This window comes from Colletes latitarsis, chromosome 8 (assembly GCF_051014445.1).
Source record: "Colletes latitarsis isolate SP2378_abdomen chromosome 8, iyColLati1, whole genome shotgun sequence".
NCBI lineage: Eukaryota > Metazoa > Arthropoda > Insecta > Hymenoptera > Colletidae > Colletes > Colletes latitarsis.
Window position 1 is genome coordinate 23,111,917 of NC_135141.1, and position 25,843 is coordinate 23,137,759.

General features: G+C 44.1%; 1 protein-coding gene across 3 annotated transcripts in view; it reads right to left on the reverse strand.

The window, feature by feature from the left end:
* Positions 1-25,303, reverse strand: part of LOC143344594 (somatostatin receptor type 2) — a 56,438-nt gene extending 31,135 nt beyond the window's left edge. The window contains exons 1-2 of one of the 3 annotated variants that reach the window (XM_076770776.1): positions 25,037-25,303; positions 7,466-7,609 (exon numbers count right to left, since the gene is read on the reverse strand). The gene's annotated coding sequence lies outside the window, so the exon portion shown is untranslated. Of the gene's footprint in view, positions 1-7,465; positions 7,610-24,933 lie in introns of all 3 variants that reach the window. The other 2 variants (XM_076770777.1, XM_076770778.1) reach the window with 2 other exon arrangements.
* Between the last annotated feature and the right edge of the window lie 540 nt (positions 25,304-25,843).

Below are 25,843 nucleotides of genomic sequence, written 5' to 3' on the forward strand. Positions count from 1 at the left end.
AGCGTCCAAACTGTTAAACAATAAAACTTTATCAGCTACGTTCAACATAGTTTACGACCTGGTAGATTAATCGTAATATTCTGGCTAAGAAACTGCGCTGGGTTGGTAATTTTCTGTCGCGGTTACGTAATTATACGAGCAATAAATCTCAATCGGTTAAAGTGCGCAATTATCTATCTCACATAATAAATGTTACTTCTGGCGTTCCTCGGGGCTCACACTTGGGACCGGTTATGTTCATTAATTTGCGAACCTTTAGGCAGGTTAACTTCGTACCCTCAACCGTTGCCCGCAACCATCCCGAGGGACGCGTACGGTTTGCCTACGCCTAAATTATTTTATCGCCCATCTATGCAGAGGATTTCGCAGCTTCTCAAAATGTTAAACGTATCGTATCGATCCTAGAGTTGCTTTTAGCGATTCTTTACAGTCGAGAAGTAACGGAAGATCACACGTCGCGGGAGCCACATAAAATTACAGGAGGGGAAAGGTTGAAATTTCTCGCAGCCGTGAGTAACGTTAAATTGGCCAGGGGAAGATAAATCGAGGTACGGAAATGATAAGTTGGGGTGGAGTGTACGCAGATAAGAACAGAGAAGGGACACGAAAGAAATATTGCGTAGAATCTCAGGACGAATGCAACGGAGGCACGATCATTGGTAGATTGTTCGCAATTTAACGTTCCCCGCGTTGCTCTTTGCTGATATTTAATGTTTCGTAGCTGTTATACCCATACCTCCAGGTTCGCAGCCCCTTCTTGCCAGAGATTGAACCGTCTCTGCGTGACGCGAATGAAATAGCATGCAGGAGAATAGTGGCTCGACGCTGATCTTATTCATTTTCCCGTTGTTGGAATACAAACGTCGAGCGTGAATTTCTCTGACTGTCTGCCGAAAAAAACAGATTCTCGCCCGGTTAACGGGCCCTTTAATTAATTGAGCGCAAACACGTGACACGGGTGGAAATAATCGTGCGAACCGGGGCGGAGAGGTTTTTTGCAACGTTCTTCGTCAAAGCCCGAGCGCGTCAAAGTGTCGCGTAAAATAATTGAATATTTCCCAGGTACTGTTTATTGAGTATAAACAAGAGTAGAAACAAAGCGAGGACAAACATTGGGCGGCGTCGAAGGACAAAGGGACAGACTGAAAGGCCGTGTGTTTCCGTGGCAAACCCTTCCTTCCTAGTCACACGAGGGAAATTCGAGTGAAACGCAGTAATGAAACTAATAGACGTAGCCGCCCTCCTCCACTGTCGCCCAGGGTGAAACGTGGCGTAAAGTCGGTCACCGCCGCTTCAAAGTGCGAACACGCCTGGCTTTATCAGCCGTGGGGGCTAATTCTGCCTACGACTCTGGCCTTCGGCGTGTGTTTCGATTGGCCACACCCAGAAAGGACCTGTTGATGTCAATATGCCAGCTGGCTCTGGTCTGCAAAGGACAGCTTTATACGGGGGAACCTGCAACTGTCACCGCGAACCACTTCTGTTTTCCTTTCGATTTAGAGAGTTTACGACGCGACGTCGAACAACAGACTGCGGCCAAATCATTTTTTACAAGCTCGCTTCGACCTTCTGTCGCCTACTCTTTAAGTTGTAAACGAAATTTCAGCAGAAACACGATCCTCAGCCGTGACACCGTCGAATCGTGTGCACGAAACGTGTGTCGATGCTTGACTGCGTTCGAGCGTGCGTTATTGTTCGAAAGAAAATGAAAAGTCTCGTTTGTACGCCATCCATGGACAATTTTAAATTAGCGTCGGGTCACCGCCCCTCTGTTGGTTAATTCCCCCGAGGCTCGATCCCCGATACTTGTCTCCAGACCCCTTAATTACGCTGCTCGAACGTAGACGCGAACGTTGCGAAAGTAAGAAACAACCGAAGAGAAAAGCTAGCCTCGTTTATTTGTAACCTTGTTTCAAAGGGACGCGATCTTCGATCTCTGGGCGCCTACAAAGCTTATGAGTACTTCGTTATCTCGACTTGCACCCTTTGCAACAGGAAAATTTTATAGATGACTCCAGATACTCGAACGTTCTGTGATTCATTGATTGACGCGCGTGTATAATAATAGCGTTGTTCGATGAAAAAGAAACAGCCTCGAAATCTTAAATCGAAATAACGACGTATGTACGTCGAAGTTGTGCATAAAAATCCGCGGTCTAGTTATCAAATTATTTCCAGAAGTCCCCTCGAATAATGTCCAAACATGCACAACAGATAAATGTGTCAAATTCCGGTAGTGGAAGTTCGTTACGTAGATTTATAACCACTTACCCTCCAAATCACATCGTCATCCGAGTCTCTCGGTCGTTTCGATTCTGTTTTAGCCAAATTCTGCTCGAATAAGAGCACTCGGCTCTCCCACGCCGATCGACCGTCTCGCCTAATAGCTTCTACCAGACCACTCCTCGCTCTCATTTTTCCCACCATATTTGTCTCCCACGGGACATAAAAGACTAAGGAATGAAACATGAGTCTGGGAAAAGAGCCCAAAGTGAAGACATCGGGAGGAAACCAAATACAGGACGTAAATAATTCCAAAACGTCGTGGGAGTCACGTCAAACGACTTCGACGTCAATCATGCGATTCAATTAATAAGCACGTTACGTAACCACCGGACTTGCATTATATTTTGCACTCGTTGCAAATGCAAAGTTCGAGTAGTAACGAATACTTTTCCATTCCACGACAACGTTCGTAATTATTGGTTCTGTGTGGTGCTCTTGAATTTCAGAGTGTTTGATTAAGAGCCGGGTACCGTACGATCTCGAATGTAAACCTACTGCACATATATTTTGTGAAACACACTTGTATATTATTCGCTGCTTCATTATAGATTTTTCGATAGCGTCTCGTTATTCCTTTCCGTATAATTACGAAGCATATTAAAACGTATGCGTTCTTTAAATATTCCTGGCGTTGGTGCCTCGAAATAGCTAAATATTCGGTGTAAATTCTGATCGAAGTTGAAATAAACGATAAGGAGATCGATAAATCCTTACGACTTCAAAACAGATATCACTTATTTCAACATTTCTAATCATATTTCAATTTTTGCGACACCTCGACACGATTTATGAGTCGCCGGAGGCCAAAGTTGGTCTGCGAGCGAATTCTCTCAAGATGCCCATGATTTATCCTGAAATATACGAGCACGCAGCGATCGGGTCAGGCTGTTCTACGGTTTCCGTCACGGAGGACGTTATTTTCGTACATGGACGAGCAAAGTATTTTCTTACAATACCAGATGACTACGTGACACCGACGACAACGACCTCCTGGAAACTCTCTTATCTGAAAGTGCCTGTGTACAGCACACGCCGACAATAAAGCCACGGTGCACATTTCCTGCTAGCTCATAATGACCGTTACTCTGGATAGAAGGAAAGGATCACATTCGAAGATAATCGACAACAACACCAACGACGACGCTAATAATTAACGTGATTAAAATTTTTGGCGCAAACAATGTTCCATAGTTTCTTGAAGATTCTTAATTCTGGAGACGTACAATGCTTTCGGCTGGTATCTGTCGTAGAAGAATATAGAGACTCACACGCGAGAAATGTCTGACAAAATTGCTGGACAAGACGAGGGTCCTTGATAAGGGTTTGCGTGCTCGTCCTCGGCGAAAGAGGACCTACAAGGTCGAAAGAATGGACCTAAGTGGTTTGAATTTCTCCGCGAGTCCTACAAATTTGGTGGTTTCTTTTAAACTTGATACGAAAGATATTTCAAGAAATATTTTGAATAACCCGAGGACAGCGTGTTGAGGATAATGTATTTTTTTATAACTTGGTAAGATACTATAAGCACATTTAATTATATACTTTCTTTGTCTTTAAAAAAAATGCTTATTTAACGCTTGGCTGCTAATATCCGAAACACTATATATAAAAGATTTTTTCGTATCCTAGCAATTAAAGGAGACCGTAGCTAATTTATGCGAACTCACGAACACTTATTACCTTATATGCAACATCAGCGCACTCATTGAAGATGTTTAATAGAGAATCTAAACGAGATTTTCTTGTACCAGGTTCGCAATCAGACTATTCTCAGTTTTTTCGTTTGCAAACTTGAAAGCTGTAAACGTCCTTTGAAAAATGAAACTGCACGTCGCCATATAATTAAAACAAACTAGGATTCTTTGCGAAGAGGAAACTAGATACCCTGTGTTTGTCTGAGTTTGCCATGGAAGAACTTATATTTAAATCCTTTCTCGAAACTTTTATCCACTTTTAATTATTTAAAAATTTGTCTCGCGGCGCTGAGATTAACCCCTTCCCGTAGCATTTAGCTCGACGAAACCCAGACTGAAACGGTAGACGTCAACGCACGATGAACAGACCAGACTAAACTACTTTGTAACAGAGATTATAAGAATCGTGACCAACTCTTGTGGCGCACTAACGCCAACTAAAACTCAATCACGGTCGTGATTTGCTATCCACGTGCCTAGCTCGTGATGTTAATTTTGGGACGACTTTCTGTTCGCGAGTCTGGCTCGTGATATTCATGTTTGAGCCAAAATTTTCACCACGAGTCAGACTCGTTAAAATACGGAAAGGGGTTAAATATGCTAAGAAATGTATAGACTGTATCGTACACATGTTCGTTAATATTTCGTTGCATATCTTTTGCATACTATTTCTGTAACGGTGGCTTAAGAAAACAAAGTGGGCAAAAAGCAACGACAGAGCAAAGAAGAAAACCTTGATCTGTTTAGAAAGTTTCGCGGTACGTGTTAGGTCGGTGTCGTCTTCTTGACTCGCAATGTCCAGCATATTGGAAGTAGAATCCAAAGGAGGCCCGTAACTGAGTTCGAGGAGTTTCTCCTCGATATAGAAACGATGGTCGTGCGTGTGCCCGAGGGCAGACGGCATCATCGATCAGGAAAAAGCGGCCGCCGCGAGAACCAAGTCCGAGCGAGTGCGACTCACGCTCCCCCGTTCGCCTTGCAATATTTCTTCCTTTATTTTCCTCCTTTCAATCGTATCAGCCGTCCCGATACCGTAGCGAGAATAATACCGAATACCGTTATTGCATTCCCGGCGAGAAAAAAGACCAGGGAAAATTTTTTAATAACGCAGTCATATCGCTTCGCGCGCGCGCCGAGATTTTCACCAAAGTGTTTCGTTACCACTCGTTCGGCTGTTTTCGCTCCTTTTACCGTCCCGCGTTCCTTATCTGGACTAATGAGAATTACTCGTGATAATTATTCTTTAAAAATAATACGCTTTGACGTCGACGGTCTGCAGAATAAACTTTTAATTCTCCAACATAAAATTTATCTTTCAAGAATGCAATTATCATAGCGGTTCTAAATCAGCGTTGAAACTCGCCGATAGAATGCCCTACAAAAGTGGTCATAAATCCAAAGTCAATCAAATATTCGTGTTCTTTTCGTGCTCCGATTTCACTCGCTCAACCATTTCGGACAGAGGGAATCGTTTCAAAGGAATCGGCTTAAACGTCATTTTATTATTCACCGAGCGCTCTTCCGGTTCACTTTTTGCAATCGAGCACGCGTTCATATTTACTCAAAAAGTATCGGTTTTCCGTTCTTTGTCGCTTTTGGCGTCATTAATAAATCTCTGTGCGTAACACAGAGGGTCTTCGTTGCCTTCGTGTTGTCGACGAAAAGCCATGTTTTCAGGGTTGCGCAATTTGTCGGGAAAATCGTTGCAAAGACTCCGAAGCGACGACTGATTGCGTAGCACGCTCCTGCATAAAAGAAAGGAACGAACGCACGAAACGAAGGGCACCGTATAACGCTGTTCATTATTCGTGAGCGAGAATTTATTGCGATGGCGAAGCCAATGACTTACTAGCGTCGAAAAGAGACCCTTCGCCATGACGACGTACACGCGTCGCGTGATTTGCGTTCCTCGCGGGAGAAATGCAGCTCGTCGCTTCTGCAGACGCTTTAAGTATTCCAAGAATCCATCAAATGTTAACCTTTTCATTCCCGCTGCTAGTCATACGGACGCACGTTTAGAATTTTCAAATATCTGCCACTTATATTTCAGTATCTATGAATACGAAATCTAGTTAAATATCAACGGAAATGATGTTGACTAAATATGTACGCACGATCTAACGAAAAACTAGGCAAACGACTAATCTGAAACTGAATAATGAACGAGAGTATAATAAGAGCTTACAGACGAGAAGAAACGTCGGAAAGTATTTTTTCAAATTCGTGTCGTTCTTGTTAGGAGCGGCGCTAATACAAGAAATTACTGACAGCGATGGAGACCGTGCTGCGCCTGACATTATCAGCTGTCGATTTTACATCTATACGACCGACGAGCGGAAACCAGAAAATCACGAGAACGCGTTCGCAGGATGTGTTCGACGTATAATCCAATAATTCACGCCCCAGTCGTTAAAAGCGTTTAACGATTCGCGACACTGTGTCCTGTATAACTACTGGCCCCTAACGCGACACGCCTGTGCGTTTACATAATCGAAGATGTTCGTCGCAGGAAACGCTGAAACGGTGAAATTTCATATTTCACGGCATCGATCGAGAGATCGGTAGCGCGAGCTTAGGGGGAGAAAGATTCGAGGACGTTCGCGATCCTGAAAGGTCTCTGTTAAGTTGTTCTTCGTCACGTAGACGCTTCGACGGGTCGTATAAACAGAAGATGGGCGAAAATAAGAGGCGTCCAGGAGCGTGAGGGGGAGGGGCACGTGGAAGGAGAGGACAGCGAACGAGAGGACAGGAATTAAGCCGGCACAATTTAATTCCCGAAGCTAAATTTATGAGGCAACCTTACGGTTATTGTTGCCGCCCTTAACGTCTTGCGTCACGACGTCCAAAAGCCCTCGTGGCCTGGTCGTACGGTCGATTACGGCGTAGATACTTAACATTAGGCGACGTTATTGCCAACCCATTGCTTGTTGTTCGACGACCGTGAGCCTCGACAGAAAAAAACGCGAGCTTCTTCCAACGACCACCTTTGTACGACTGACTCTCAGCTAAAGTCATTTGCGAATTACGGAAACGAAATTACCCCCACCGCGATTGGAATTTATTGGAAATAAGAACGTTGATCGATGCAATATGCACTTTTTTTAGCGAATACAATTCCGACTCGAAGATCGAGCTATCGAATATAAACGTAAAATATGAAGTATCTCGTAAACTATAAACTTTTCAGCGATGATACCTTACCACCTCGATATAAGTAAAGTGCAACTATATTGCGCTCGCACTATGAGCTGATAAAAGAAATTATGTCATCGAACAATGTTTCCCCGCATGGGAAATTTATTTATTTAGCAAGAGTTTACGATCCTTACTATTTTTCAGTGTTTTGTATCTCAAATTTCAGGATTCGTGGATCTTATTTATACCGTTCTTGCGTAACCACTCGATCAACAAAAACAGAGAGGAAATCAAGGGAAGATGTCAGTTGCTTTTTCCCGGAAGATAAAAAGGAAAACAGTATTTCTTACTGGTTGGTCTAATATTTCCGGTCCGTGGAGTGGCAAGGAGCTCTCGATTCGGTTGCTCTCCCGAAACCCTCTTTCGCGTCGAGTCTGGCGTTAACTTTCGACGATAGCTCACTCCCTTCGTGCTTTCGGGTTGTTCGCAACGAGCTGGAAAAAAGATACAGAAGAAGAACAAATATATATACCGTTGTCTTACCGGTACGGCTTGAACGATGAAATTCCCAAAATACCATCAGCGTTAAAAATAATTACCTGACGTCGGCAACGTTTTTATGGTAACGTCGCCGACGGGGATTCTCTAGAGGGTTGGCTCGAATAAAAATGGCTCTCCTCTTTCTTTATTGCAAAGAATCGTGGATGCTCCGAAGAGTGGAGGGGCGGATTTATGATGGGAATAAAACGTAAGATGATATAGGGTGGTGAGGATGGCCACCGAAAATATGCGGTCGTCGATATTCATTCAAAGAAAAATGCATTGCAGCGGATGCAGTTACCGGTTTCGCGCGTAATAACAATAAGAACCTCTCACTTACGTGCTACGCGAATTCGCGATAACAGGCTTGCGTAGGCGGAATGTGGTAACAAAGCGTGTTCGCGACAACTTTTGCCATTAACCACAAAGAACGACGTAGCGATATTTTATAGACATTCAATGAAAATTCAAGAAAAATTCAATGGCTTTTGCGTTTAAATAAGGTCCTCTCGAAATGCGTCGGATGCCCTTTTTGCTTTGATGCATCGTTTCAGAAGTCTCGATGTAAATAGACAAAAGAAAGGAAAATATTTTGTATCCAATGGAGCTCAAACAATTCCAATTTATTCCGTCTTTAGATAATTCCTGTAATCAAAGTGGAAACGTCGCTACGTAATTAAAGTATCTGAAATTAAATTGCTCCGCATAGTTTAATAAATACTCGTAACACGTTACCGATAATAACCAAAGGAACAATTTATTTAAATGGTCCCTTTGAAATTTTATCATTAACGTTCCCTTGGTGGAAATCAACTAATTTCCCCTTCTGTTCTTTATCTGTGAGCGAGAGTCTAACTGTTCGAAGTTGGACGGTAGTTAAATAAAGCTTCTTCGAAGGAACGAGAGATTCCTTTGTTCCAGAAACGCGGGTCGGGTATCACGCTTGTTCAGAGGATAGTTCAATCTTGTTCGAGCGTAACAGGTTGCTTGTTCGTCTTGTCGTGTACTGGGTGTTCCGTTTAACGTCAGCTTCTCAAATATATGTAGAACAGACCAAAGTCACTCTTTCAGAAAACAAAAATTTCAATCGACAATATATCGTACAGTTTGTTGGATTACATTTTCCCATCTTTCAGGTAACACGGATAAACTGAGATATTTGCCGTCGTTACGATAAGTCTACTTCTCTTGCGCTTGATACGCAACTTCGTTTGTATATTATAGAAATAACGAGACGCCGCGTCGTTGACTAAAATGCAAAACAAAACAGTAGAGCGTATAATGAATTTTTCCTAGAAGATACTCTTCAGCGGAAGAGGGTTTTGCCAGAGAGAAGTTCGTTTCCTAGTTCTCACAGTGTTACCAGAAAATCCGAGCTCACGGGTTCCTCTCTTTTATCACAAGATAATGATGTAAAGAGCGTGTAAGATGGTTCTTCGGAGATGAGTTTTTAAATTCTTTGCTGCAGCTGGTCTCCAACCTGAACACGTTCCTCGCGACGCTGAAAACTAGGCTCGTGCTTCCAGCCACCGAAACGCGTTCAGAAATTACAATTTTATGCTCGAACGGGGGCCGTTTTTCCACGGAAGATACTTCTTTTCTATGTTCATTCGTCTGCCCCGTCCAGCCACCATAGTACGCATTTTTCGATTCACATTTCCATGCATAGCACTCGCTATCTCGAAACTATGAAAATGGGACATTTTCCAATATCTTCGAATTGTATAGATACCAGCAACGATCGCGTTACTAAAAATTCCGAAAATTCTTTTGTCCTGAAAGATAGATACGGACGAACGAACGTCGAGAATAATGATCGCCGCATTTGGTTGGTCGCGCGTCCGTGACAAGGGACGACATTCATTCAACCAATTTCTCGGTTGCGCGTCCCGTACGGAGCTCTAAAAGCGCCGTAAAACCAGACCCCCTTTCAATATTCACGCTGCGATTCTTTATGCGTTTCCTTTCGCGGACGATCGACGCGATATACATTCAGGAAATTGATGGCGGGTCGCAGAGTCCGTCGACCGAGGGAGAATCGCGAATCATAACCGTGAACAATTTTGAAGAAGTTTGGCAAACACGGAAGAATGAGAGCGCCCGATCGGACTAGATCGAAGGAAAATCATTCGTCCAACGTCTTCCGGCGGATTTCGAGAAAATTCGTTGGCCAAGGCGTCCAAGTCGCAGGAGATTTTCGGTCGGCTAGGAAAAACGAAGGACACGCGAGAAGAGCAAGTCCTCCAGTATCGATCCTTGGTTCAAGCTACGCCAAGTCGATGCTTCGTGTCATGGTAACCATCGGTCCGAGGATGGACAGTTTTTCTGCATCCTTCACAACGGCTCTTACGTTGTATCGTAGCGCAAAGCCAACCGCTTGAGCGAGTAACGAACGAGGATCATTCCGAGAGGACAATTTATAAAGTTACAGTCATCGTAAAGCACGCCGCTAGAACGATGATTCGATTCGCTACAACGGCAGCCGACGCTCGCCGGGCTCCTTCCACGAGATATACAATCGTTCCAGTTTATATCTATCCGATCCTGAGCATCGTCCTAACGGCGCGCGTAAAAACCAGCTATTTTCTTCTAGCACGTTGGATTAACGTGTTATGTGATTTTTTAAATCCTGACGTATTTTAAAAATCATTTTTTCTAAGTTCTGACTCGTTGTTTTCGAAGTTGTTCGCGTGGCTGTGATTTGAAGGGGAGACTGGATCGGTAGTTCTCCAACTACCGGACGCGAACAAGATCAGCTTCGTCGGACCGTCGAGCACTCCAGGTATCCCAAGTGGGCTGGAGTGGTCGAGTAGTGGAGATAGAGGCGGTGGCTCCGGTCGAATCGAAATCGAATGGGAAGCAGCTGCAACCACTGTGCTTCCAATTGTGCTCCAACACCGTGGTCTGACATCGGAATGACCAAGATTACTTGCAATTGAACTTTCCTCCCATCGCGGCCGAGATTTACCGCCACAAACTACTTTGCATCCAACTCCGTCCGTTATAAACGCGCGGCCGATTAAGAGCTGACTGCAACTACTTTTTCTTCCCGATCTCGAGCGCGTGGTCTGACCGACTACTAACCCCAACTATGTACTACTTTTCACCGTGAACTACTGCGCGACCCTCCAAGATGCGACTGTAACTACTTTGCGTCGAGTTTGAATCCGACTAGACCAGCGGAACTACGTCGCGCAACAGTTAGGTCCGGCTGTCCACGTACGAACTCGAACTACTTGCTCCGAATTTGACGCCCGTTCGCACAACAACGGTATCTGCTTCTAACCGAATTTACTCACGTCTCTAGTAACTTCATGTAAGTTACGCCCATCTAACCATAGGCAGCCTAAATCGTCCGAAAGCAAACGCTGTTACAAACCGTTTACACGATACAGTTTTTTGTTATTTGCATTTTATCGTTTCGTGAGAGGAATAGATAGTTTAGAAGCACCATTATCATTAAGAAGTTAACAACGAGGCGACTACTTTGCGCCTGACTCGAAAGCGATCGCCACCATTCGACACGGAATTTACACGCGTCTAGTCACAATTCGGTCGAATCTACTTTGCATCGATTCGAACAGGACTGTCCGAAAGCAAATGAAACCCAAACACGGACGTAATCGTAACCGTATTTGAATCGATGGCAACTATTTCGCGTCGAATTCGAATGCGTTAGTTGACGAAGGGGTCGCAGATGTTTCGAGTTAACTTCAATCGTTACTGTACACCCGCCAACCACGATCATTTTCCAATAGAATCGTGTACGGTTGCTTGTAAATTGTTTGGAATTAATTTTCACCAGATTTCGGATAAATCGCTGCAACTATTTTGCGCGACTGAACAAGAAACGCTGGGAACTCCTTCGCGTTAAACTCGATTTGATCGATGCTAAACTTCAAAGCCACAAAGTAGACGTCAATCACAAGAATCCACGATTGTTACGGCTGTTCTGTGGATTTCTTGTCGCAAATACGTACGTTTCGCATGACATTTCTATAGAGAATCGCTGAAAATCCGGGGAACGTGTGCACGCACTGCAGCGGAATCCGATCTCGAGGATCCCCCGAGATAGACATTTTCAAGATCCTATCAGAGATTTTGTATGCGTCGGTGAATAAGAATGGAAAAGATGTCGCGGGCACGTAGACCTCCGTTGTATCTTTGGATCGTGTGGTCGTTATACAAACGACTGATTTGAATGTCGCTGAATATTCTGCGGACCAAGATAGAAATAAGTTTCTTCAAGTAAATGGCAGAACGGGTGGGATGTCGTTGTCGATGGATCCTAAACCACACGGTTCCGTGATTGACATTGTTTTCTTTTTTTGACAGAGTGGAAAATTTGACGGAAAAGAGAGACTTGCTGCTGCTTTTCATGCTTGTTTTTCTGTTTCGGTGTGGACGCTAGAGACAAAGCGTTCGACAGTTCTCTCTATGGGCTGCGTTTGATCGCATTTTTCTTTTCTTCTAACGCAAAACTATCGGACGCACGCTTTATTCGATTTCTCTCTTTTGCCTTCAACGAACAAACGACGCTTTTGAGAGTGGGAAATACTTGGAAGTTTTCATCGCGATGCACGAGCTAGACAATTTTCCTATTAAATATTTTTCGAACGTTTGTTTTTCAGCCGTCATTTATCCCGCAGCCATCTATTCCTACCCTTTGAATATCCTCGTAGGTATCACACCGGCCGCGACTCTGGCCGACCGTAATTTTTCCGTATTTTCCTTCGTTAAGGCTCGCGCAGATTGACCCGAGCGAGTAATTCGTTTCCTGCGTCACGCCGCGATGAGAACAGATAGGAGGATTCCGCTACCCTGCCGCGGGAAGAAAATTCAAAATTGCCATTATACGAGCAAAGCCGGTAATCCTCTTATTGCATGTAAACTCCGTGGCTGCGCGATTCTCGCCAATTACGGGCGTGAATCGCGAAAATGAAAAGGGGAGAATAAAAGAGTCGTACCATTCTTAGAAGGTAAAACGTTTTTGCGTAATGGAGAACAGCGTCTCCGCTACTTGCTACCAAGAGTAACACGATCTCCGTGGAAAGTACTTCTGATAAACTTGCCCGTAATAACTTTCTACCGTAGAAATAATTGCGCAACGTCTCGTAACACATTTTATTAGGCCCTCGAAGTATTTCCTCGTTGCTTCCGTACTCTTTCGGGGGTCGAAAGAGAACTGTGACGAAAGTTGCTTGTTAGAGAGCTGCCATAAACCCTTGAGGATCGTTTCACGTAAATGCGGACACTTTTTGGAGCGAGATCTTAGATTTTACTGTAGGGATATTTAACCCTAAACTAAAATCGATTTTGAATATTCTGCGACCTACGTGTGTATTTAATTATGTCATTTAATTATAGGAATGAACCACGATACGGGCCATATGTCCTACCTTCGGTATCGTTCACTGTATGCGTTATCACAAAACACACCCGACGCAAAAAGTAGTAAATCAGTGGATATGAGGGGGCGAGCTGCTATAACAGGATTACATCTGCCATTGTTAAACGTGGCTTCTGGCCTCTGCAAAATTTTACTCGGTCGATAGATACTGAAAACTCTGTGTCATCGGCATCATTCGAAAATCACAAGCATTCTCCCATAGCGATAAGATGGAAGGTATCTTTCAAATTAAAATATTCCACCATATCGATGAGCGTTCAATTTACTTGGCTTAATTTGTAATTTTAACAAATTGTTGTTTTCAGTTCCCATGCATGAATTATAAATAAAAGGTTATCGACGTGTCGTGAATGTCAACTAACGGAGAATCAATAGCACGGAATCAATTTTATGATTCAATTTTCGATCCTTTCCTCTGTGTTCGCCTAATGGAACAAATTTGAAGATTACAAACGATCCAAGTTCATAATTTCTTAAACGCTTTTCGGTGGCTAGATCCGAGACTGAGAGGAACGAAAGTTGACGACTTCAAACTACCGAGCGTTTCTTATCAGAGCAAAAGGAGTCGCAGCTGACGCGACTGCAGCGAACGCGGAATAATTAATCGTTGTTCCTGATCGTCGGCAAGCGTTTCCGGAACGCAATACAAAGAGGTCTCCTTTCGGCGACAGTTCGTTCGGAGATGAATTTTGTTCGAAAGTATTATTTAGCCTGGAAATACCGAGCTACTTTGGAACGAGCGTTTCCCCAGTCGCCAGGAATAATTTAATTCTCCAATTGGTGAGAGCTTAGTGCTTCCTGTCGTCCGGCGACAAATGAATCCAGAAAGCTAGGAACATTTTTGCGAAGAGGGACGCTATCAGTTTTGCCAACCCGCCACGAAGGCTGGATTACTCAAGGACTACTTACCGGCTAAGACGAAATCCGGTAATTGCACGAAATTCAACTTAGACGGCAATGGAAGTGCTTTCGCTGATAATTGCCATCGCGTGAAACGATTATCAGTAATGGGGATGGAACGCGTATAGAAGTTCACGTTAGTGTTTTGTAATTGGAGTTCGAAATTTCGGATTTGAAGTTACTTTACTTGTAAAGTAAGTATTACAATATTATTTGTGATATTTTATGTAATTCTGGAGCTCAATTCCTGCTTTAAACGACCTATGTTTATATAATATGTTTCTTATTTAGTTCTATAGGATATACTGGCAAATTCTGGACATTAAAACTTGGGACGCTTTGCTATTATTTAGACGAATGGTCCAACAAGAGCGAACAAAGCACTTTTAAGAAAAATTCTCGCATTGTAAGCTCCGGAAAGAATAAAAGTTTCACGCGCACAATAAAATTCCCAAGCAAGAAAACAGCCGGAACATCGTTCGGAATATTCTCCGATCGCAACAGTTTCGATTACGATCGCTCGAACAGCGAAAACGCGGAACACTTTCCCGCTGGAACGTAATAATCATTCCCTGAATCGTTCGCGAGTTCAAAAAAGCTCTGTACGAACTCGAAACCAACCGTCGAGTGCGAGAAATACATTCGTTTTGCTGTAGTCCTCGCGACAAACGGAAAATAACCCGGTAATATTCCGTCGGTGTTACTCGACCCTCGAGCGTTTTCCCTCTTTTTCTCCCTGTTTTATGCTCGACGTTGCAACGGTGCTGTGCAATGCACACGTGGGACCCTGACGGTGGACGAAAAACGAATCAAACATTGTTCTTCCAGACAAAGGAGAAAACATCTACTCTTAACAAGCCGAAATGTTAACCCTTCGCCCAACCATCCAGTCCGTTGAACGTTCGTTCGCTGAGAACCATAGCTTTTAGCTGCAACAGAAACGACTTTTGAATACATCGGTCTCCATTGAAAGACACGAGTGCATTTTGTCCATCTCTGTTCGCTGCTTCCATTGTTTCTGCCGCAGAATTTAATGCGGGTGTTTTAAATACGAGTCAGCCCACCTTCGTCCGAGAATGCTGGTGCTTTAAATGCGAGTTCGCGATCGGAATATTTGCTCGAACAACTCGTACAAACCGCATCGTCGCGAGCACCGTGTAATCGCATATAGATTCGCTGAAACTCACGGCACAAGTTCCGTTGAATTTGGTCTTGCCATCGGGGTAACTTCGCTGCTCCAATTACGGTGCTTCTGAATACACGATCGATTTTAATGTGTTTTCTTCCATCCCCCATACCCGAGCCTCGAAACACTTGTAAAATTGAATCGTCATAAAGTAGCATCCTTGTTCTGCGATTTACGATTAGTCTGCTTCGAAGGAACGCGTATTTATAAACAGTCCGAAGCGAACGAAATATCGGAAATTCTTACCGTTTCGTATTAACCAGAACTCTCGAATAAACTTGAAACACTCTCGAAGAATTCGATACCGAAACAACATTCAGAAGTATAAATAAATTCCAGTATTTTATATAACCGATCAAACTTATATTGCTTGCTCTTAATTTATCCTATACTATCGGTTGCAATAACAAAGTCACGAACGTGTCTTGTTTCTAGCAGAATTTTTCAGGTAAAACGCAGCTCCTTCTGCCTACAACATGTACGCAATCAAAGAGTTGACTGTTTTCCTGTCAATTATTTCAGATTTACAGGAAACGTAAATTCTGTAGTACCTAGATCACATCGAGGAAACTGTAGCAGAATTAACGCCGAGTGTATGAGTCCTACCCTACCACTCGAGCTAATTCTGCCACGGTCTCCGAACAGCTTCCGATTTGTTGGTCGATTAAGTTTCGACGATGAATTCCGCGAGTTTCGTCGCGACACTGTGTGTTACGGGCGTAATACGTTTTACGAGCGAGTTACACGCACCCGAACCACCAACCGAATTTCGCCGTTGGCTGCGGTTGCGCGTCGAAAGCCCGTAAAACGCGACAAATTCGCGCGCCAACGGAAAAATTTTCTTCGTTTTTCTCCATTTTGTTGCGAGGAGTTACGGCTAGAGAAAGACGTAAATTGATTTACGTCCAATGGAAAATTTAATACCGTTGAAATTGCAACGAAACAGTACATTCGATTCGCAGCCACTATTACTTTCGCAATTGCTATATTCTATTTCGTTTCCTGCGTTTTATAAATTGGAAATTGAAGCCTTAAGTGATGCACGTCTTCCTTTAAAAGTTCGAAGAACGGTTAATTGCGCAGCAAGAAATTTCTGAATCACACGATACCTCGAGTAAGACTTGGCGGGCGCGTCTGACTTATCGTGTACCATTACTACTTGCATTGATATTTTTTAACATCGACCGCTTAACATTCACGGTCTTTTAGATAGATGATTACAAATACTATAAAACTGTACTATTCGGTTCTTTGTAAATCTTTATCTGACTGTTTTGGTACCTTCTAATATGAATAATAAATGTTTACAAGCGTCGAAGCTAGTAGAAACATAAAGCAATGGTCGGACGCGCTACCCAAGTCGAATCGAATCGAACGCGTTCTCCGACAATTTTCGAGATTCGTTTTCTCGGAAGCAAAGGCTCGTATGAAAACATTCGAATCCCCGTTTTCCGTTTGCGCGTATTGTTAAGTACAGCAATAACGGTGCAAAGGAACTTGAAAAGCACTGGAAGTCTACAAAGTTAAGCACTCGTACGAAGAGCCTCTTCCCGTCAATTCTATTCGAAAGGAGTGGGAAAAGTATTCCCAACAGGTTGTCCGTCCGTCGTGGCCTTTGACTTTTGAGATTATTGTGCGTGGTTCGTTCATACCAACCGTGCCAATGGACAACTGTGAATCGTCGTTGTAAGAGCCACTCTAATCGCAAAGCAACTCGAATCTGTTCGAGCGCGAACAGATCCCTTTTGTCGTAGGACTTTCGCACAATGGCATGGCAAGTGCATGTGCGAGATAATTTCGATTGTTCGCGTCAACCGGCGGGACGTGTTGTAAAACGAACCGATCGATCCTCTCCGTTTGGAATTTCTTACTATACTGTTACTATAATATATTTGCTATATCTGTTATTTGTGCTCTCTACTTTGTCCAGTTCCTTCGCCCTCCGCTTCCATACTATTTCGTCATCCTAATTTCTTTCTCGGAACGTGTACGGTTTTCGCTATATTCTGATCCCCGGGATCGTCTCGAATAGATTCGAATAAAATTGTATCGCGAACATACCCTTTGATGAAAATGAAACCATGGAAGAATACGATATCGGCAAGACCAGATAACCAAGAACTGAAAAATCGAGTACGTCGTCGCTTCGTTCCGACTGAAAATCGTGAACCGAAAAATCGATCGTATACGATTTGAATTAGAAAAGGACGCGCCCTCGCGTTCCAGCTTCGAGAATTCAGAGACCGTGCGGGGCGCGTCCCTTGGCTATGAATTTTATTGTAAAAATGCACCCTTCGTAAATACCCCTCCAGTTTGGAAACCGAGAGAAATCGACGCGTCCCTGTCCGATTTGCATTAAAAAAGAGGGACACTCTGCAGCGCGCAGGAGATAAAAATCGTGCACGTAGCCTAAAAATTTATCGTGTAAATATGTCAGCTATCACAAAAAAAGCGACGCACAGTGGGAGCAGAGATGAAAGCTAAAACTTTCACGTTTTTTGTAATTCCATTTTCTGTGAAAACAACTGGGGAACATTTTTCAAAGCGATCCATAGCGTGTATGCGTGCATCCTTCCATTACGATTCCAGATCTAAATATCAAACGTTGCTGGATCGTCTTCCGTCGTAGTAAATCAATTTTGGATGCTGTCTCGAGAGACTTTCGACGAATATACTGTAACCAATTAACCTTTGAAATAGTTGCCAGTCGTCGTCTCCTTAGGACGCTTCCGCGAAACCACTTAGCGTCCACGACATTACGCTCGCCGTGTCTAATTATAACTAATAAATGTGACACAAACGTAGATTAATCTCCTCAGGCACGAATTATTTTGTTGATGCAAGAGTCGTGGAAGATAACTGCGCGATGGGGGCTTTTAGCGCAGTACGATTAATTGTACAACAGAATATAACGAGCGTCTGAATGCTCGAACGGTGCACTGCAGTCCCTAAAGAGGTCTAACTCTCCGGTTTCAGCTCAATCGAGTCGAATACAGGATCGATCGAAGATCTAAAAGGCTGGTGCACGCGGCAAATCCGTTTGCGAGCCCTTTACCGCGAAATTTAATATATCCGGTGCTCGAACGAGCTATGTTTCATCAACGAATTCCGATTGGACTTATCCGTGACTTAGCGGAGGAGTGTGCTGCGTCGCACAATGGATTGGCCCTCCCCGTTCATTGTGCCGGGTGTACGGCTAATAAGGGGCGGGGGAGGGTGAAAGCCTGGTCGTATCTTCCGGCAGAACGCGCGTGTCGCTCGTCCACGCGCTCCGCCACGCTGACAGAGGGAAAGAGCGCGGAGTAGACGGTGGAAACCCACCTATGGATACCTATATGCGGGTCATGGCGCATGTCAGGTCCAAGAGGGTGCGGCAGCGGTAACTCGAGGACTAAACCGCGTCAGGGCGGATCCATCCTTTTCTATGCCCGATATCGTGTTTTCCCTTCTACTCGACTCTGACAAATCCTCCGCTCGTACAGCCTCCCCTTATCGGCCCGCGTTTTGCTTTAATGTCCTCCAATTACCTCGCGATCGACTCCGCGAGCCGATCTCTTTCCTACGATCGATCGATCACCGATGTTTTCCTTTTGTTTTTCTCGTTAAACGTCTCGTAAGACACCTATCAAAATTTTCGCTTTAAATTATTTTCCGACTTCAATCGTTTCTCCCCGATTGATTGTTTCGCTTCTGTAACGATCGTTAAAGTAAATAAATCAATTGGAAACTAAATTTCGTTCGAATCACGCGATAACGCTCAGGGTATACACTGTATTTCCACCCTTAAACTCGCATCCCAAGGTTCCATCGGGGATTGTTATCTTATCTTTCTTGCCTTTTCTGTACCTTTCTTCTATTCTTTTTGCGACTTTCATCTCCCAAACGCTTTCGGCGCTTGGAGGAATCGCGTGGAGCTTTTGCTGACCCCCGTTGTTTTGGAATATCGGATTCCTCCGGGACTCTTTGCATCGGCGTGCAGTTTAACCCCTTTCTTTGCTTCCCGCTCCGTATTACGGTCCACGGTGGATCGAAACGAGCTAAGCGTGCTTTTCGTCCGTGTTCAATATCTCTGCTTCGCGTTGCACGATCTACAGGGATCATCCGCTCTCTTCCAACTGTTCTTCAATATTCGCTAGACTTTCCCGCTCGTCTGCAGGTAAACATCGAATTGGAGGCAACCCACTCTATCTGTTTTCTTCGTCGAAACCAATCTGATTATCCATAATAATTCGAATCGAATACCATTAACGAAACCAACTCTTCGAATCCTGATTTATCCACGGTTCGTTGCCCGGAATCACACGGAAAACAGATGGGATGGCAAACTGGCTGACCCTAACCTTCGGACCGAAACGAGATTTCTTGGTAGTCTTTCGGGAAAACTTTCAAAGTTTTCTCGTTCCAAGTGACAGAACCGCTGTTCCGTAGGCACATCGGGGGCAAAGTTCGCGCGACAGCTGACGATGCGTAACTTTTGCCTCGAGTCATAAGTAATTGTTCAAATAGTGTATCGTTAACTTGTTGAAGAATTCCAAATGAAACGCGATTAATTTTGACGAATCGTCAACTGTGTCGCGTTTTGAATCCCGCGGGTGATTATTCGATTAAAAACTCGTCGTTCCTTGCTCGAGCGGAATTCTCGGCGGCGCCGGATCACGAATTAATGCAAATTCATTCGCATGTTTATTCAAAGGATAACTCCCTCACGATAGAACTCGCTCGCTAGTAAAGAAGACCTTCCGCGTTCCAGCAAGTTAACGCGAGATCGTCGCTGCTCAGTATCTGGAGAGAGAAACGGTCGAATTCACGAGGGGAGAAAGCAGTTTATGAGGAATCGCCGGGGAAATGTAACGACGACGCTTGAGGACGTCGCGTGGTCGACCTCGGTAGTTAATCGACACTGTGCAGTCGAACGCGACTCAAACGACTTACGTGAACGCGAAAATCTCTCAACATTCTAACATAATCGATGTTTGTGCGTTCAAGATACTCCCTCCGTGTACGTCTTGCTTTTTCTTTATGCTTGCCGAGTAAAATCGTTAAAGAAAAAAGTGAAAATGGAGCAAAGGTAACTCGTTCGCGCGAAGAGCAAACGGAACTGCCATCGAAATGGTGGTACGCAAACAAACTGAAAAGACGCTGTCGCGGCAAAAATAAACTTGTCGCGTAACCGACGGAAGGAACTTCTTCAGGCGCCGCAAAAGGAACGACTTCGACGCGTGAAAGGCAACGAACGATCCTTTGGCTCGATGTGACGGAAAAAAAAATCGTGGGAGTGGCTTGCCACGCGATGCACGGTATCTATTCGCTCGATGAAGTCCTTTCGTGGGACATCCTCGATCATACGTCGCTCCTTTCGTCGGAAACTGTTTGTAATAATCCGAGCTGATAAATAACGGAGCGACGGGAAGATTGAAGATTCCGCGATAAACGGCTGCGACCGCAATATCTGTAATGTGGTCTCGCCTCGAGGAAAGATAATAACACCCTCCGATGTTTTCTCAAAACTTCTTGAAATTTATTTCCAACCTCGTCCTGCCTTTCTATCTAAAAAGGCCTAAGTATTATTTCACTCGGTGAAAACAATTTCTATTCAATTTCAAAATATATATTTCAAATTTTGTTACGCTTCGACGAAATCTGACCGTAATCCGGAACGTTTTTGACTTCGAACGTAGGTGTTTCTGTTTTAGGATTTACGATGTGTGTTGCAGCCCCCCCTGTTTACGAAGCGTGTGTTTTGGTGCAAAAGGATGATACCGTATTCAATGATGCTGAAAGCTAGCCGAGCAAAAGGAAGATACTCGCAATCTCCATGATGCAAGGGACGTATCGCGAGCTTAAGCTTCGATGTTTGGAGCTCGTGCGTTTTTAATGTTTCTTAAATCCACAACGGGTCATGACATTTCGATATGAACCCGAGCGATGTGCATATTAATAGCGCGTCTTGAAACGAAACACCCACCTACCTCTAATTGTGTATTTGAAGAGTTTGCGATCGCAAAACGAAGTCGCTATTCTAGTAACGACTCTAGTGTTTGCCACTTAATTCTGTTAATTTCAAAAGGCCACCACGGGTACCGTTAGAATAATAATCTGCAGACGTCTTGAATGCCTCGATCGTTAGAGCAAACGAATAGTCCCTGTTCAAACCATCGTCGGAGAATCTAATCAGCCGATTCTCTCTCTCCCAACAATATAATCCGGATAAACGAACGTGTTACTCTTACTCGAAGGCTGGTTCAGACATATCCATTACTTTAGTCGAGCTATTTACTATTAAATGATTTAGTGCATAAAAAATGTCGTCTATATTCCTAGACTTGTTTGGTCCAGGTTTAAATCATCGTACCTTTAGACTTCGATCAAAGACTTCACGATCCTTTACAGAACATCTGCATAGAAGCCTGTTTCATCCTCGCTCGCCTAGCTAACTATAAAGTCTGTACTGTATAAGCTGCCACGCGAACACACCTGAACCCCTCGATCCGTAGCATCACAAAATTTATAGGTATAATTTCACTCTGACGCGCGTCTCGAACAATCGATCACGAACCGCGCGACAGATCACACAACTCGATGTTTATTTATTTAACCCCGTTAGATCTACAGTCAAAATCGCGATTGTCGTATTGGTGACGCGAATCTCTTTGACTCCATGTTCCTCGAAACATGAAAATCTCGCGTCTGACACGGACGAAGAAAGAAGGGAACATCTGTTGTTCACGAGTTTATAGAATGGAGCATCAAGTTAATCGAACCATACCTTAATTTTCCAAGTCGATTCTGAAATTATTAATAGCCCTCGTTCGATGTCAGGGAAACGCGACATTCAGTCCACGACGTATAATAATCTGATTTTTAAATTTATGCAACGACGCCTGTTCGTCTCTCCGGTAGTTTCATCATCGATTCCGTTCTATAATACCGTAGACTGCACTCGAAAGCATATTACGTAATTTATAGATTCTTTTCCCAATCGATCCAAGGTACATGTTGCGCACGAGTACGCATTACCCCCGATTAATTGGAAACAGCAACACGTCTAACTCGATGAACATTTACTTAATCGTAGCAAAGTATCGATGGGGAGATGCCATTCGTCTCTTCGTTCTTTTTTGCTTGATCGCGTATGTCAGGATATTGGAAATTCCGAGGGTTTTTTCGGAACTTCTTACATAAGAAACGACGTTCGTCCTCGATCGCTAATTTAGCTAAAATGGAGGTACACGGTCTTTGGAACGATATCCTAGACCAGCGTTTCTCAAGTTTTTTACTATAGCAAACATGGCTAAACGTTTAACGTCTTTCATGCTTTTCTAAAGTTTTCCATTTTCCAAAGCTGATTTAACTCGCAGTTAACTCGATGCCGAGTCGGAAGCCTGAACATGAAATATCTTTTACTCATTTTATACTTGGAACGATTTCATCGTCGATCGCATCATTAGTCTTATCATTTACGAGATATCTCGACGTGCCATTTCCATTGCAATATTTATTAGGTAAATATCTCATACATTCACGGAAACCTTTCGATTCACGAATAATTTTACAGAAAAATATTCCTCTCCATCGTTTCCCCGATTCTTCTTCCGGTCTCCCATTTCCATGGCTGTCGTATTCCCCAGTAACAACTGACTGTTACCTGTAGAGGACGTGCATGTAGTTTGCAGGCATTGACATAATTATTCGGGACGACACGAACCGTGTGTCGAAAACGGATTGCCACACGCCGTTGTGTATCCAACGACGTACAGACTTTGAAGAACACTAGCTCATCGTCGTACACGTCCAATAACGCGAGAAAAAAATAGAGAAGCGTAAAAAAATCCCGCGACAAGACTCGTTCGCTGTTTGAACAATGACAAACGACTCAGGAAGCGACAGCAGAAGAAAGGAAAAATTATGATGTATCGTGCATATTTACGCGTAATGTATTTCGCGATGAAAAAAATCTATGGAGTCCAGAAACAAGGCCGGCCATTTTTCCCTTGCACCTTCGCGTTGGATAAATTTCACAATAGCAGAACATTTAATTTTTGATTAATTTTGCATCACGTGTCTTCTACGTTCTACATTCATTAACAAGTTGATGAAATTTATATCGACTTTAAAATGTATTCCAAAGCGATCTGTGCGACTGCACTGGCTTAAGAGTTACCTAGTTTATCGCTTAGAACAACCTAAACTAATAACTCGAAGTCCAAACCAGTAACTTCTTATGTTCCTCGAGGTTCGCATCTCGGTCTTTGCTATATACTCTTTTCTTTAACGATACTGTTAATAAGATCAGAGAAAGTTGTTGTTTGCTATTTGCAAACAAGCATGATCTAAAGGTGATTAAAATAATAACTTTCGAATCTGCAATCTGATATCGATAGGCTTGGAAACTGGTGACGGCTTGAATAAGCACTCCGTCAACACTGATAAATGCCATATAATTAGATTCTCTCGCAGTAAGTCTTCGATCATTTTCAATTATTAGATAAACACAGTTCCTTTCGCATCTATTAATCTCGCCCGTAATCTTAGAATACCGATCGATTCAACTTTCAATTTTATCGAACATTTTAACCATGTCGTCAAAAAGGGTACTAAACTCGAGATAGAGAAAATAGAGCAGTCTTTATCGAACAAATTTTGCATTCGTATTTCCTCGATCGACCTAGTTTTTTACTGCGATGTTTCTTTGAAAAATTCTAGCGTTTCTCAACAAGTGTCCGCGAGCGTTGTCGATACGCTTTATTTTCCAGAAACCTTCACGAAAATACGGTAAAAGCCAGGGTCGATGCGGGCTGTCTCTTGTTGTCTAGACTTTCCAGGCCACCACCGGCCGCAAAATTTCACTCTTTATCGGGAAAATAGACACGAGAAACCTTGCGTTCGACGCTTTGACTTTTCTTAACTGTATGCTTTGGGTCGTTGTTTTGTTGCCAGACAAATTCTTCGTTGGAACAGTAGTATAATTTCGACGAAACATCATCGATAACTATTTTTAATTGCCTGTCCGCTCAATTTTATAAGAGCGTCGAAAAAGTTTCGTTTACAAGCGTAGACGGGACGGAAGGGTCGCAACGAAACCGCTGTTCTTTTAAAGTTTTCCGAGCTTCGTGATAGCAAAGAATTTCGACGAGGCAGTGCCGTATTCACAGACGATTTTTGCCGGTATCGATCAGTCGGAGCGACGTCTCGCTTATAAATAAATTTCGCGGGACGAAACCGCGACGACACGAAGCTTCGGCTCCGCTTGTTACTCCGTGCAATATTTATGACGCGAACGCTGCAAAACGTTCGGTCATAAATGTATGAATTATTCAGACTCTTGTTCCATTCCCGGCCAGCAGAATTTTCGCGAAACATCGTGCGTCGTGCGAATAACAGGCCAGATCGAAACGACGGAAAGAATGATTAAACGGCGTGCACCGCACGCGTTCGCGCGTGAATCGATCCGACGAATCGCGTTTCGCGAGTCCGTCACGGCGCTCAGCGGCTGCCGCCGAGGAGACGTCGGGACGAGAATGTTAACAAGGTCGCGAGAAATTATAGGACCCCGGGGATCCTGTGTACCAGCGTTTCTCAACCTTCTTTGACCGCTACCCGCTTCGACAAACCACCCCCGCCGATAGATATTTTATTCGATTACTAATTTATATTCGATTAGCTAGCTTTGTTCCGACTATGTAACGGGAGTAAGAGACAATTTAACGAGCCTGGCCGGTTTGGCGGCCCACCGAGAAATCCACGCGGTCCGCCACGCTTCGAGGAAAGCTGTTCCACGTTACCTGGAATATTTCGTCCAGTGCTCTCGCCGCAAGAATCGCCCGCTAAATTCAAGTTTCGAATGTGTTGCTAATGTAACGCGTCACTTTTGCAGCCGATTTTTACCTTCTCTTGGTCTTCGCGATGCTGAAAAGCGGATTAACCTCTCGGCGGCGTGGTCTGGTGTTCGTGGATGGTCCACCAAGTAAACGGCGAAGGCGTTTCTTGAAGCGCGAAGGAACGCGACGCGGCGCGCCGCGATGGCAACAGTGTCACGTGCACAAAGGGTGGACGGTTGACGGGAGCTCGAAATTCTCGAGCACGAAAGGAGCGACGAGAGGAGCCGTGTCGTCGCGACGTGTGGACGCGCACTGCTCGTGAGACGCGGCTCGGTCGCTGGGCGTCGCGACGACGACAACGAACACCACCACGACAACCACGACGCCGACGTCGACGTATGCTACTAGGCAGTCGGTGGTCCAGGGACGTACAGTCGCTGCGCAAGCGCCCCGACGACTCTTCAACGCCGTTCGTCCGATTAAATTAAAGCCAGACTCTTGGCTTTTCCCCTCGCCTACTTTCCCGCGACCCCATCGCCCAGAACTATCCTTCCATCCGTGGAAGATTTCCAAACCACCGGGAAATTCTTTTTCCCTCCCTCGTGCGATCGAAACTACCTACTGTTTTTCGAACAGCTCGCGACGCTTCGAACAATCATCTCCCGGGAACACCGTATCGCTTCCAATTGTTTTCTCGAGTTTCTCGGCTTTTTCTTGATCCTGTCGCGCGACCCCGAGACTTCCTTCCTCTTTTAAGGGAATGTTCTGCCCTACAAGGTCAACTTTCATGCCTCCTCCGGGGATTGTTTGCAAAGAAACACCTTGAGACTTTCTTATATGATTCTTACAACACATATTCATTGCCATTTAAGGT